Source organism: Ovis canadensis, chromosome 16, assembly GCF_042477335.2.
Source record: "Ovis canadensis isolate MfBH-ARS-UI-01 breed Bighorn chromosome 16, ARS-UI_OviCan_v2, whole genome shotgun sequence".
Lineage (NCBI taxonomy): Eukaryota > Metazoa > Chordata > Mammalia > Artiodactyla > Bovidae > Ovis > Ovis canadensis.
In genome coordinates, this window is record NC_091260.1 from 81,066,740 (window position 1) to 81,078,737 (window position 11,998).

Here is an 11,998-nt window from a genome sequence, read left to right on the forward strand (position 1 = left end):
AAACACACAGCTGCCAGACAAAGCTTCCCACCGAAGCTTATGCTTGGGACTGTGAGGGTGGGGGGCACTGTGTGAACCATAGCTGGGGCAGACTGTTGCTCAGTCGCTAAAGTTGTGTCCAACTCTGCGACCCCACAGAGTGCAGCATGCCAGGCTTCCCTGTCCTGCACTATTTCCTGGAGTTTGCTCAGACTCATGTCCCTTGAGCTGGTGATGCCATCCAGCCATCTCATCCTCCTGCCCTCAGTCTTTCCCACCATCAGGGTCTTTTCCAATGAGTTAGTTCTTCATATCAGGTGGCCAAAGTATTGGAGCTTCAGCTTCAGCTTCAGTCCTTCCAATGGATATTCAGGGTTGATTTCCTTTAGGATTGGCTGGTTTGATCTCCTTGCAGTCCGAGGAACTCTCAAGAGTCTGGGAGCTCTGCCTTTTGCGCACGGCTTCACCTCTTGCTGAGGCTGTACTCTGCCGGTGATCTATGAGTCCATGTGTGACATCCTGTCCATGTGTGTGATCTGTTCTGTCCACTGTGACATCCGTTACTGTCGTCCTTTCGCAGAGTTGGCACTGCAGGAAGGTGTGGCGAGTGATCTGAGCATGTGGGCAGCTGGACTACTTTCTCAGATTTAGAAGCAGTCACATCCAGTGATGGAAAGGCAGGATGTGCTGCCTGGCTTCGTGGGCGAGCCTGATGTCTCTCCTCTCTGTTTTCCTGCGCCAGAGAATTCCATGCCAAGGGCGGCGATTTCTAAGCCATCTGCATCGACTGAAAGTGCCCGTTGATGTGGACTTAGCAGCTGTCTGTTTTGTCAGCTGCACCCTCTGCAGGCCTGGGAGGCCTCCCCAACCCTCCCAGGAGGTCAACGCGAAAACTTTGAGTCATCGGATCAACTCTCTTTAAACCTAGAGACAAATTCCTGGAGTTTAATAAAATGAAGTTTTAAATAAAATGAGTTTTTCTTCTTAAATGTCTGTCCGTATTGAATTTGGCTTCCTCTTAAGACCCTGAACTGTGGGTGGGAGAGAAGGGGATGGAGAGAGAGGAGCTCTTGCCATTCCAGCCTCCGAGTCCAGTGGGTCTTTTAAATTAACAGTGCCAATGGGACGGAATCCAGTTTCAGATTTGACCTCACTCTGGACAAGCAGTCTTGCTGCTTCTTCAAGTCTGCCTTTTTGTTTGGTAAAAGTTCACCTATGAGGCACTGTGTGTGTGTGTGTGTGTGTGTGTGTGTGTGTGTGTGTGTCTGTCTGATTCTTTTCGACCCCATGGGGCGTAGCCTGCCAGGCTCTTCTGTCCATGGGATTGCCCAGGCAAGAATGCTGGCGAAGGTTGCCATTTCTTTCTCCAGGGGATCTTTCCAACCCAGGGATTGAACCTGGGGCTCCTGCATTGCAGGCGGATTCTTTACCACTGAGCCACCTGCAAACCCCACAAGGTACATTATCATGAAGTAAAACCAGCGGAAGCCACTCAAATACGTCTCGGCAGAGTCTGCCGAAGGCTTGCAAGTCTCTTCCCAAACCGGTTCTTCCTGCTTGGGAGAATTCACTTAGGCTGAAATCATCTTATTTCCAACTGGGGTTGCCATCAGCTCCTGCCATCTCAAGGTCAGAGAGCTCTTAGCCCAACTCTCTGGGTTTTCCCCCTTTGGGTTCATTAAAAACGATTAGGTTTTTCTGATTTGTCGCATTTAACCAGGAAAACCATTCCCTTTACTGAAAACTGACAGCAGAGGTGACTGGTTTCTATTTTCTATCAAACTTGGTGAATCTGGAAGCCAGGAGACACGGCTGAGTGACCCCCGGCCTCTTGCCCGGACGACTCTCCTCCGCAGCACGAGCGCCGGAAGTGCCTGCCTCCCCGCCTCGGAACGCAAGTGCGGAACGCAAGTGCGGAACGCAGGCGCGAGGCAGGAGCTCGGCCCGCATCTCGCGGAAGCAGGCGTGTGAGCCGGCACCGAAATGGCAAGGAGACAGGAGCGTGACGGGACAGGGCGCTCGGGTGCTCAGACAGGTTTCCCTGAGACGGGCGCACTTGCTGTTGCTCTCAATGATGTCATCACCCGTCACATCGCCCCCGCTGGCGGGACTCCTGCCCCCAGTTGTATTTGTGACTTCACTGGACGCTCACTGGGCAGCAGCCCTTCCCCGTCACTCTGTAGGAAGGACGGGGCCCTGCGTCAAAGCGCCCCCCTCATCGACTCATACCACCCACTCCCGCTCTACTTGGGTTCTCACAAGATGAACCGCGGACGCCTACATCTAGCATTCTTTTAGAATACAGACTTGTTATTGCTTTGAAATTCTTTCTTTGGAAAATGCTATTTATTGCTAACAAACTGGTGGGCATAAGAAAACACAGTATTTTTTTAGATTAATTAATTTATTTAATTGGAGGCTAATTACTTTACAATATTTTGGTGGTTTTTGCTGTGCATTGACATGAATCAACCATGGGTGTCCATGTGGCCCCATCCTGAACCCCCTCCCACCTCCCCCCCATCCCATCCCTCTGGGTTATCCCAGTGCACCAGCCCTGAGCACCCTGTATCATGCATCAAACCTGGACTGGCGATCTGTTTCACAAATGATAATATACATGTTTCAGTGCTGTTCTCTCAAATCATCTCACCCTCGCCTTCTCCCACAGAGTCCAAAAGTCTGTTATTTACATCTGTGTCTCTTTTGCTGTCTTGTGTACAGGGTCATCATTACCATCTTTCTAAATTCCATGTATATGCGTTAGTATACTGTATTGATGTTTTTCTTTCTGACTTACTTCACTCTGTATAATGGGCTCCAGTTTCATCCACCTCATTAGAACTGATTCAAATGCATTCTTTTTAATGGCTGAGTAATACTCCATTGTGTATATGTAACGCAGCTTTCTTATCCATTCGTCTGCCAATGGACATCTAGGTTGCTTCCGTGTCCTGGCTATTGTAAACAGCGCTGCGATGAACATTGGCGTACACGTGTCTCTTTCAATTCTGGTTTCCACAGTATTCTTTCTTGCCGAACATGTGGGTTCATTTCATCTTGTGGCAGGAATGTACATTACTCCCTTTGAATGAACTGAGACAGCCCTGCCGTTTTTAAAGGTGAGGAAACTTTCATTCGGACTCAGTTAGCTATGATAGAAACATAAAATGAGAGTTTATTCACTTGAGTGTCCAATAAGAATTCAGTTACTTTGGGAGATTATATTTAAAGCCTTGGGACTTTGGAGAAGCCTGGGGTGAGCTGGTTGAGGGCAGGTGCCTGTCTGGGAGGGGCGTGTTGAGCTGACGGCTGGGAAACGAAGGATTGAAGAGGTGGAGGGGGTGGGGTGGGTATCTGAGGGGGGCGAAGAGCATCCATCGTGTCTGTATCCACTGTGCCTCGACCCTGATGTCTGTCAGCATCCGCTCAGGAGTCAGCCTGAGGGGCCCTGGCCGGTCCTCCAGTCCCACATGCTGCCCTGCTGTGGTCCCCCAGGGTCTCCAGGGTCCCAGGGAGATTTAGCTGCTTCTGTCCTGGGCATCCTCAGGCTGCCCAGGTGGCAACGGGGTAAAGCACCTGCCTTCCGATGCAGGAGATGCGAGAGAACGCGGGTTCCATGCCTCGGTCAGGAAGATCCCCTGGAGAAGGAAATGGCAGCCCACTCCAGTTTTCTTGCCTGGAGAATCCGATGGATGGAGGAGCCTGGCGGGCTACAGTCCATGGGGTCACAGAGTCAGACACGACTGACGACGGAGCACACAGCAAACAGCAAACAGCTCCTGGGCATCCTCACCCTGGCGACGCCCGTGGGCCCAGACCCGGCCCGCTCTCTCTCGCATACCGTGTGCAGCACGCGGCCCGTTCTCTGTGCTCACCACTCCGCATCTCTGCTTCTCCTCTGGGCTGAGCTGTGAAGCCCCAGTCTCTGGGTGCCCTTGCATCTGCTACAGAGAGTAACACATAGTAGGTGCTTGGCAGACCTCAGCTAAGGGGATGGAAGGAATCCCCACAGGATGCCACCTCGTTGAGTCTCAGGCTCTCACGTGGTGGAGAGATGTGAGTGCAAGTATCCCAGAGAAAACCTTGTCGAGATGAGGAACTCAGCGTTTCATTAACCTCTTCTTGAAAATAACCGAGTATTTTAAAACTCACTGATTTTCCCAACCATTTCCTTTTATTAGGCTCTTCTTCTGAGACGGCAACATGACTCACTTCTGGACAGAAGCGATCCATCCCTTCCTCTGCTGACTTTTGTCCCCCACCCCCATCAAGGGCCCTGGCTTCTTTTCATCTCGTGTCTTCTTTCCTCCCCAAGTACAGGACCGCTTGCATCTGCTCACTCGGCCTCTCCCTGTGATTTTCCTCTTTCTCTTCCACCCAGTCCTCTTCTTCTCCTCTCCCACACCCACAAACACTCACATCCCTCTCCCCTGCACTTAGGCCGGCTCCACACTCTCAGGCTAACACTCCCCCGTTGCAGCTGGAGAGAGCCGGCTCATAGTTTGAGAGAGTAGGTCACCGTGGCTTGTCTATACAGCTGGGCTTCTGGCAGGGCCCCGGAACCACTAATCCCACCCCTTATGGTGGAGCCCACAGTTTAGGCTCATATCCATTTTCCAGGCATGCTCACCATCCTAGAAACATGACGCATTCACAATCAAGCCCAAACACAAGTCACCTAGCTCTGTAACCCAGCACCCACTTCCAAATGTCTTCCTGCAGGTTCTGTAACTCTGGGGGGGGGGCCTGGACTCATTGAAAAGACCCTTATAGGTGGCGGGAGTGGCTGCCTTGTAACCATGGTAACCAGTGATGATGAGGTCTGGGGACTCAAGCTTGGCTGAGTGCATGGGGCCGTTCTTGGGATGATGGGTAGCACCTACCACTTTGGGGCAGAGGAGCCTGGCATGCTGGCCTCTTTCTGGCCACACTTTGTGATGGTGCTAGACACACCTAATATGGAATCTGATGGGTGAAACAGGGCCTGGAGATTGGGTCCAAACCCGAAGAATGTCCAAGGCATGCCAGAAGGGAGTTGGGGATTAGGTAATAGGGAGGGGAAGGGGCTAGTCCAGGACTGGACTCTCTGTCCATCTGCGGTCACCAACAGTCATGGTTGGCTGAGGTCAATGTGGAGGCAAGGCCAGAGCTGTCAAAATAACATCTCTGCCTGAACACAGACCACGTAGGCGTGGGGTGTCCGAGCAGAAACTGACTTTCAAGCTAGTGTAGGATTCACAGGGTCAACCAGTTGCCCAAGGTCACAGAGACCGGGACCCGTCTCCAAGCTCCCTTCCTTTCAAGCAGCCTTTTTCCTACTTTAAAAAAATATTTATTTATTTGGCCCCTGGTTTTACTTGTGGCACTCTGGTTCTTTTTTTTTTTTTTTTTAATTTCGGCATGCAGGGTATCTAGCTGTGGCACGTGGAATCTAGTTCCCCAACCAGGGACTGAACCCAGGCCCCCTGCACTGGGAGGACAGAGTCTCAGCCACTGGACAACCAGGGAAGTCCCCCTATTTTTTTTTTATTGCCACAGTGCAGACAGGTGAGCCTGATGCAAGGGCCATACTGGCTGCGCCTCTGCGAGTTTCACAGCTGCCCCCCATCAGTCTCGGCTGGGGCTGTGATACAGTTTTGTGGTTGTTGGAAACTTTACATTCCAGGGTCCCTTAGAAGAAAAGAACAACTCATTTGCAGCACCTGAGCACAGCGAACAGGCAATTAGCCAAACACTCTTGTGTCTGAGCAGATGTGTGCAGGAGGATCTGCTTAATGCTCCTGGGACCCCCTCCTTTGCCTCTCTAGTCTGTCAGCTCAGAAGCTGCCCTGTTCTTTCCCGAGTGCATCTGGATGGCCCTCTAGGTTAGCCCAGGGGTGGAAACCTGGTCATCTAGGAAATGCTGAGTCTTTCCTGAGGGTTTCTGAGTAGGAATTCCCCAGGCTGGAGGCTGAGCCACAGGCGCCAAGGGCACTCTGGGTGCCAGGCTTCCTGCCCTTTGGAGGAACAGGCTGGGCTCACAGTGGCCCAGTGAGAGAAGCAAGGATGAGGTCCTGAAACTGAGGAAGCGGGGCAGCATTTATATCTGGGGATCAACGCCCTCTGGGGTTCAGAACCACCACTCCACTTTCAGAGGTTGACTGTTTGACTGTTGCTTGGATTCCACTGATCAATTAATTGATGTTTTGCTTACGCTCATTCAAGTCAAGCTTTCTGTTTCTTGCCACCAAAGGAGTTCTATTTAACTAAGAGATTTCAATTCTACACTCTAAGCACTCACTAAAGAGAACTCTCTTCACAGCATGGAAATAAACCCAATAGAAGTCAACTTCCTTGTTTTAGGTAGAAAAGTGGCAGATCCCAGGCTTGGGTCAGAGAAAGTAGAAGATGAACTTGGGACATATTACTATGTCAGAAAACAAGAAAAATGGTGAAAAAAAAATGAGGTGGGTCCTTGATACAAGGACACAGAGCAGATGCCACAGGAAGGAGGTCTCAGAAGAAGCGTCTGGATCAGTTTTCACTCTAACATCATTGAGGATGGTGATGAGTTTTTGCAAAAATCCCTGTGTCCATGTCAACAATAATTGTTGTTTAGTTTCTAAGCCTTGTCTGACTCTTTGAAACCCCATGGACTGTAGCATGCCAGGCTCCTCTGTCCATGGAATTCTCCAGGCAAGGATACTACAGGGCTATGTCCTTCTCCAGGGGCATCTTCTCAACCCAGGAATCAAACCTACGTCTCCTTCTTGGCAGGTAGATTCTTTACCACTGAGCCACCAGGCCATCACCCGAGAATAAACCGATACACAAAATAAGAAGCGGGGAAGGATGAGCTCTCACCTGCTGTGGCATGACCGTGCAGCTGATGAAGTAGAGGGAGGGCTGGACTGAAAGGTCTTCACTTGGTGGCCATCCCTGTACAGAGCGGCTCAGGCAAGGTCATCAGTGATGCTCAGGGCGTCGTCAGTGATGCTCAGATCTCAGGGGCGGGGATGGATTTGGATGAGGAGCAGGATGCTGGCATGTCTTAATGTGCCTTCTCACAGTTACCTTGTTCAAAATCAGGGAAAAGCTAGTAACTACGGAGTGAGAAATGGGACCACACAATCACTTGCTGAACAAACGGCCTCGGCATCGAGGGCAGACCACACCCTGCGCTGTGGGTGTGAAGCATGATATTCAGCATCCCCCTCAAAGAGCACAGCCCAGCTCTATGTGAGCAATCATTGGCAAACAGTCCCTTCAAGCAAGACGGGTAGGATTCTGAACTGTCTTAGGTGAAAGGGGATCGGAAGACGGGATAACCGGATGCAGGAAATGGTCCTAGAACTGACTCCTTTACTGGAGGGGGGAAATGCATAAGGGACATCACAGTAAGACCCCTGCATAAGAGCTTCAAGTTGCAAACTTTCAAAGATGCGAGAGCGCCCTGTGTGCCAGCTGCTGTACTGCTCTACTGTACTTTTCAAGGCCCTGTATGTAGATTAAAATGTTTGCCTCATTTTTTGTGTTTGTTTTTTATGTATTATTTATGTGAAAAAAAATTATAAACCTATTACAGTACAATACTATATGGCCTTGTGTTATTTTGTACCTAGGCTAAATTTATTGGACTTATAAACAAACGTGCTATCAGAATGGAACTCATTAGTATGCTGGGGACTTACTGTATAGGATTAATTGTCAAAATTAAAATACAGATAATGGGCTAGATGAAGCAATTGCATCCATGTTAAATTTACTGCAGTTGATAATTGTACCACAGTTACACAAAAGCACACCCATTCTTAGGGGTAAGAAGCTAGTCTCAGATGGTTCAGAGAATATGATATTAATATGTACACACATATTTCAGAGAAGGCGATGACACCCCACTCTTGCCTGGAAAATCCCATGGACGGAGAAGCCTGGTAGGCTGCAGTCCATGGGGTCGCGAAGAGTCGGACACAACGAAGTGACTTCACTTTCACTTTTCATTTTCATCCACTGGAGAAGGAAATGGCAACCCACTCCAGTGTTCTTGCCTGGAGAATCCCAGGGACAGGGGACCCTGGTGGGCTGCCGTCTATGGGGTCGCACAGAGTTGGACACGACTGAAGCGACTTAGCAGCAGCAGCAGCAGCAGCAGCAGCAGCAGCAACACACATATTTAGACAGAGAGAGAACAAATGTGAAAGCAGATGGGGGAAAATGGAAATAAAATCTGATTCTGAGGAAAGGGCACACAAGTCTGGTTCAATTTTTTAAATGTTTTCTCTAATTTAAAAATGATTTCCCAATAAAAACAGCAAAAGTGGTGCAATCTATCCCCCAGGAAGAAAACCCAGATCTGCAGGGGCAGTGAGTCACCCAGACACCCCGGGCCTTCCTCAGTCTCGGGATTTGCTGTTTGAGTTCAGCAAGGTGGCGACAGGCTGGGCCTGAGGGCATTGCTTTTCTGCCTCCAGCTCGGCGATTTTATCTTTGCCAGGGTGTTTCTTTCGATTAACCTCCAGGTAGCAGAGGGTGAAAACAGCCCAGCCTTGTGCCAAGAATAAGGCTTGGCTCTCCTGCAGCCTCAGAAAAACTAAATAAACCAAAACACAGGGGACATTATTCGATCTGGAAAAGGGTTACTTAAGTATTCCAGGATGTTGGAAACAAAAGATACTTTAAATACCACAAGGCCTTCAAGAGTGACTTAGAGGATGTAATTCTGCCCAATACTAGCTGAAATCATTTGGAAGGAAACCGCAGCTAAGAACTTAAGCCCTGAATGTAAGAGGGAGGACCAGTGTCCTAGACCCCAAGATTTCAGGGATCTTCAGTTTTAAGTGGATGAAAATGGGATCAGCGAACATCTGAGAAGCCCTGAGTTCCTCCCTGTTACCGAGTCCAAGCTTGCTCTGCTCGCCACAGGCAAGACCAGTGAGTCTGAGAGACGAGCGAGGTGTTGAGCCAAGGAATTCAACTTCGTTCTGAAAGCTGGCTGACCAAGAAGATGGCAGACTAACCTCTCAAAGTGACCGTCTGGGATCCAGATGCCAGGCTGTCTTATGGATCAGAGGTCCGGGAGGCAAGGAGACACAGTGAAAAGGCCATTCAGTCCTGCAGGTACCTCCTAGAATGGCGAGCCTCAGGCAGGGGAGTGCGTTAATTTCTTCCTTCCTGCCATCCAGAGGAGGACAGGCTTCTGAACAAGGACACAACAGTCAGGCAGAGGGCAGGGTGATCTGAGGCAAACCATTCTGTGTGATTATAAAAAAAAAAAAAAAAAAAAAGCAGCCAAAGGCACAGATCTAGCAGGGAAGAGTCAGAACTGGCTCTTCCCTGTCACATCATGCTGCATCAGCCACTCCTGCGTGCATGCCTCGGTTGCCCCTGGCAGCACGGGAGCTGCGGGAGCTGCGTCATTGCCCTGTGGCCAGGCTAAAGGCACAACAACAGCCATTCCCACGGGGGGGCCCTCGGCCAGCAGCATCGGCGTCAGCTGGGAATACGAGAAACGCCAACGTCAGCCCCCACGCAAACCTGCCAAGTCCGAGCTCTGGGTGTGTTAACAAGCCCTTGGGTGGTTCTGCGTTCACTGCAGAGTGACAGCCGCTGGGCTCCGGCTCCCTTCCAAGCTTTCATTTCCAGCGGAATGTCAGTTGCTCAAGCAGCCAGGTTTTAATTCACTTCTATCTCTCCCTATAAACTTGGGGAGAGGAAGTCACATTCCTGTGCCTTTTGGTAAATTTAGGGACCTTCTCATTTTCTGTTTTCTTTTTCTTGTTGTTTGTTTATTCAAAGTTACATCAAACCAGACTTATCTAATTCGAAGGGGTTTGCTCAACCTTGGAACTTGGATGCGGACGTCAGAAAAGTCTTCGCAAGGCCTGAGGAGCAAAGACCAAAGTCGAGGTCAGAAATTAGAAGCTGTGAGAGAAGAAGCCAGTGTTTACCAGTGGGGGGCAGGGGAAGGAGTAATGGTGGGGGGTTAAGAAGCACAAACCACTATGTGTAGAGGGAGGGGACGTGTGTGCCTGTGCGACTCATGTTGATGTTTGGGAGAGACTAACACAACACTGTAAGGCAAGCATCTTGCAATAAAAATTTAAAAAAGAAGCAATAAAGGTATGTTGTTCAGCACAGGGAAATATAGCCATTATTTTGTAATAACTTCACTTTTTACATTTTTTACTGGAATATAATTGATTAACAATGTTATGTGAGTTTCAGGTGTACAGCAAAGTGGTTCAGTCATACATGTACATGTATCTGATATCACTTTGCCAACAAAGGTCCGTGTAGTCAAAACTATGGCTTTTTCCAGTAGTCATGTATGGATGTGAGAGTTGGACCATATAGAAAGCTGAGTGCTGAAGAATTGATGCTTTGAACTGTGGTGTTGGAGAAGGCGCTTGAGAGTCCCTTGGACTGCAAGGAGATCCAACCAGTCCATCCTAAAGGAGATCAGTCCTGAATATTCACTGGAAGGACTGATGCTGAAGCTGACACTCCAATTCTTTGGCCCTCTGATGTGAAGAATTGACTCACTGGAAAAGACCCTGATGCTGGGAAAGATTGAGGGCAGGAGAAGAAGGGGATGACAAAGAACCAGATGGATGGACGGCATCACTGACTTGATGGACATGAGTCTGAGCAAGCTTCTGGATGTGGTCAAGGACAGGGAACCCTGGCGTGCTGCAGTCCATAGGGTCGCAAGGAGTCAGACACGACTGAGTGACTGAACAACAACAACAATTCTTTTAAAAATTCTTTTCCCATTTAAGTTATTACAGAGTACCAAGCAGAGTTTCCTGTGTTATACAGTAGGCCCTTGTTGGTTATCCATTTTAAATATAGCAGTTTTTTCCTATCAATTCCAAACTCCTAATGTATCCCTTCCCAAAACCCTTCCCCCTCTGGTAACCATAAATTCATTCTCTACGTCTGTGAGTCTGTTTCTGTTTCATAAATAAGTTAATTTGTGTAATTTTAAAAATATTGTGCATAGAAGCACTATCATATATATTTCTCTCTGCATTACGTCTCTTAGTACAATAAGCTTTAGGTCCAGCCGTGTTGCTGCAGATGGCATTATGTCATTCTTTTTAGTGGCTGAGTAATATTCTGTCACACATATGTACATCTTCTTCATCAATAACCTTAAATAGAGTGTAGTCTATAAAAATATTGAATTACCATGTTGCACACCTAAAACTAACATACCATTGTAAATTAACTATACTTCAATAATAAAATACTAACAGAAAGCAAGTAGAAGCTGTGAAAGTCTTTGCTCCATTGGCAGGAGGTGAAGAAGCAGTCCCTCCTTATAACTTGTGTTCCTGCCCCTCATTTTCACCATCAAGTTTCTTCCATCCTAAATGTAAGTGGTGTCTCTTTGCGCGGCCTCTGAGCTGGGGTCATGTAAGATTCTCCGCAGGGAGGGACCAGCCCAGTACTGTCCAGAGAGGAGAGCACGTGGGTGGGGAAAGAGAATCCTGCTCTCCTGCAAAAAGCATGGCCAGTTGTTCGATAATCTGCAAAAGACGCTACAAAGAGGTGGAAGAACATGTGGAATTTTTTCTCCAACTGGAGTTAATCTCCAGATATAACCCATGTTTCAGTGCTTAAGTGCTTACTGATGGAAAATTCTTAAAAGAGGAAGCAGCAGGGAAATGAGTTACAGGGCTAAGAAAAGAGGATGCTAGGACCTAAAGAGTTCTGAAACAAGTGGGGTTGGAAGGCCATTGTGTGTATGTGTGAGTGTGCATAAATGTGTATATGTATGTGCATGATATATGTATATGCTTGTGTGTATTCAGTGTGTACAAGCATGTATGTGTGAGTGCATATGTGTATATATATGTACTTGTGTGTGTGCATTTGTTTACATGCTCATGTTTGTTGTGTGTACAAGTGTGTGTGTGTATATGGTGGGTATGTGCGTGTGACTGTGAGAGCGTCCATTTGCAGTGTGTGAGTGTGTGTGTGCACTCTCCTTGTAGCCTTCAGTCAACAACAGTCCTGGTGGTTACGAGAGAGT

General features: G+C 48.5%; 1 long non-coding RNA gene across 2 annotated transcripts; it reads right to left on the reverse strand.

The window, feature by feature from the left end:
* Positions 1-2,761: 2,761 nt before the first annotated feature.
* LOC138421536 (uncharacterized) lies at positions 2,762-9,318 on the reverse strand. 2 transcript variants are annotated; one of them, XR_011249529.1, is made up of 5 exons: positions 8,979-9,318; positions 7,832-8,087; positions 6,826-7,035; positions 3,659-3,926; positions 2,762-3,131 (listed from the first exon to the last, which is right to left on the reverse strand). It is a non-coding gene; the product is annotated as an uncharacterized lncRNA (long non-coding RNA). The 2 variants fall into 2 exon arrangements; XR_011249530.1 differs by lacking the exon at positions 3,659-3,926.
* Positions 9,319-11,998: the final 2,680 nt, after the last annotated feature.